Genomic DNA, 3,599 nt, shown 5'->3' with positions numbered 1-3,599 from the left:
GAATCTTAAACATGAATCATGTATCACTTTATGAGGGAGGTGCTTGTTCATATTGATCTCATCCTTAATTTGCGGCTTCCTTGAAGGTGGGAAAAACTGCTCTAGAAAATATTCCTTTAGCTCTCTCTAATTTGTTATTGAGTCTTGCAGGACCTCGCCACCTGATTACTTTCCCAGATAGAGTCAATAGAAATAGTCGCAGGCAAATTTCATCTTGGTTAACCATAAGGATATAACAAGTTTTGCATATAGCAATGAAGTTCATCAAATGTTGATGTGCCTCCTCTCCAGCCACTCTTTTAAATAGTCCTTTCAAGTTCAAGAGCTGAAGCATGGTGATACTAATGGTGAACTTCATGATTGGTGGGAGTAGAGGAATAACTATCGCCCCAATGGCTCCAACTCCATCCATCTCTAGATCATCATCTTTTAGAGCAAACTCAACGGGCCTCTGTTACACTTTACCTCATTGAATTTGGTGGATTATGTTGGGGTGCATCTTCCACGTCTTCCTCCTCATCCCCAATATTTTCATTATTATCATGATTACCTCTGGCTTGTGTTTCTGCAAGCTCCCTCAACCTTTACATCTTGCGTTCTTGTGCATTTATTTTTCTAATTAATTTCTGTATCCCAGGATTGTAAGATTGAAGTGGTTCACCCTTACTTTGGGTATTGGGCATGCACTAACCTATACACTGAATGAACAAAAATAAGAAACAAAAATAAAATTAGGAAATAGGACTATAACTGAAATAAATACTAATAGAATATTTCAAAGCCGTATTCCTTGAAACGACGCCAACATTTGATACTCCCAAACATACACATCAATTAAGAAGTATAAAAAGGTCGTTGTCAAATATAGAACCCAACTAGGTTGGGGTTGAACCCCACAGAGAATGTCGTGGAAATAAGTCTACTAGCACTTAAACTCAGTTGTAGTCAATATTTCCAAATAATAAATATACATCAAGTAAATGGGGGGAATTTGTTGTTTCAATAAGTAAAAGTTTTCATTAAAAGAATAAAATACAATTAAGGTTGTTAATAATATGAGATGGTGACTAGGACTATGTTCCCCATGACATGTAACTTAGTAGTCGTTAGGTAGTGGTGATATCGTATCATGTGTCGCATGTAAAATCTAGAAAGTTATGTACATTAACACACCTCCTGGTCCTATTACATGTATTTCACTCATCTCTACCCGGTCTTAGAGTGTATTACCAACTAACCCTTGCTTTTGATCTCAAAATACTATCCCCTCCCGGGCTAAAGTTCTTAGACCAAGGTTATGCTTCGAATCTCTATTGTAGTTCCCTTTTCCTAATCACTACCCCTTTCCTGAGCAATGAATACAGAAGAATTTTAATATGGGCCCTTATTAAAAGGAAAACAAGATGAAGAAAACTACAATGCAATATCTAAACACTTAACGGCAATCACCTATACACTTGCCTACTTCATTAGTGTGTCATGGTTCCCACAACCCTAGTTATGGAGTTTAGCTAATCATATTCACAAAGAATGAATCAAGATCTAATATTGAATTCATAAAACAATACTTACATTTATAGAAAATTAAACCTCGAATCACAAGATGAAAAATAAATCAAGAACGAACAAAGGATTAGATTATGTTTGTATCTTGAAAAGTAACCACCATGAGCTCTCATAGTGTTCATAAGATGCCAAAATTAAAAATCAAATGCGTAACCCATAAAATAAAATACATTTGGGTATTTATAAAAGTATGAAACCTACTCCTAAATCAACTAGGAAAACTTAAGTCGGCAGAGTTCACACCAAGGCATCACAACTCATACTATCCTTCACGTTCTGTGGTCAAGCCTCGTGGTGTTTGACTTGGCTCCACCACTATGTGACCTTTGCTTTTTCACGAGCAATACCTATGTATCATGATCCTAACTATGCCTCGTATTGGGGTCCATGGTACTTCTCTTTGAAAAATTCACTCTTATATTAGCAGGTCCTTCACGAGCCCTGGTTACGACCCATGGTGGAATCCATGGCCCACAAAGGGTCTCATGGAGTTCCACTTAGCAAATATTTCATCAACTTCAGGATTGAATTACATCAACATCACGCCAACCACCATGGCCCGTATAAGGCACTACAGTCCGTGGTGGCACTCGTAATCCCTGTTTCTTACCAAAATGCCTCAACTCCTCAAATATCATCCAAACTCATGCGCGACTTAATTTTCCTGCAAAATGAGAAAAACACATATCATATCTACAAAAACATGCTTTGAACGCACACTAATCTACCATTTTGAGTGTTGAAAGTGTCATAAATATGCGATATATTAGCTATCAACCCTTATCTAATAGCTTGAACGGATCAAGGGATAGCTAATCTGGGATCACTGGTAAGGGTTAGTTAAGCATACACTCGTAGACGGATCAAGTTGTTTAGTGATGTTCACTTATTTGCCGGATCAAGGACCTAAGTAAAATTAACTTACTGATTCTGCATGCAACACACTAGAATAGAATTTCTAATAAAAGGATTCGTGGGGAACACATACACCCTAGTTTTGTCTCTTAATGAATAACTTCATATTAAACTAGTTACTTTGTTACTTGATACTTGCGATTGAATTTATTATTTTTATACAAAACCCCCCTCTTCCAAAATAATACGATTATGAACATGAATAATAAATGATTAATTCAGATCTAAGCCATATTCCTCATGGAACTTACCCTAACATTGGTTAGGTTCTATATTTGATCAATGACCTCTTTATACTTCTTCAAGGAGGTATAATTTGGGTGTAATAAATTTTTGCGCCATTGTCAGGGAATAAGGCTTTTAGATTAGATTAATTCTTATTGTTTGATTTGTAGTCATTATTTCCTGATTTTACTTTTTCTTTTCTTTTTATTTGTACTGAAATAGGTTCGAGTTATAGTGCATGCCAAATATGCAAAGTCATGAAATTCCCCTGATTCCATTTAACCCTAAAATTTAGAGAGCCCTAAGACGAATGCAAAATAATGGTGGACACAAAACTAAAGCAGAAGTCATAAAATGGCTCAGAATGCAAGGAGGGAATGCACAACATCCATCACAAAATGTTCTCAACAACCCACTGGTGGTAAGAGAACATCCTTCAGACAGACAACGACCTGAATTCGGCATATGAAATAACTATGGGGCTAACTATGACACCATAAGAACTACTGGTGCCATTGTGTTACCACTATTGGCTCCTGGCACGAAGTTCAATATTTCAAGTGCCCTAATTCAAATGCTTCATTGTAAAACCCTAATTTTCTTTTTATATTTTCTTCTAAAAGATTGCCATGTGATCTATGTTATCTATGAAGTTCTATGTGAGTAGCGATGGTTGGAAATAAGTTGAGAGATTTGGAAGGAGTTGGAGGCCAAATAATGGGTCGTGGTAATCAACCTACTTGCTTAAGCTATTGATTGGAATGTCTTATATAATTAAGCTACTTGAGTACACATCGAGCTTAAGTAGCAAGGATTACATAGGTTCTTAAAGTGAGACGAGATTATGATCCCACGGAAGAGGGAAAATGAGGCGTATCACCTACTTAAAATAA

Source organism: Solanum dulcamara, chromosome 2 (assembly GCF_947179165.1).
Source record: "Solanum dulcamara chromosome 2, daSolDulc1.2, whole genome shotgun sequence".
NCBI classification, from domain to species: Eukaryota; Viridiplantae; Streptophyta; class Magnoliopsida; order Solanales; family Solanaceae; genus Solanum; species Solanum dulcamara.
Note: the sequence above shows the minus strand (reverse complement) of the source record.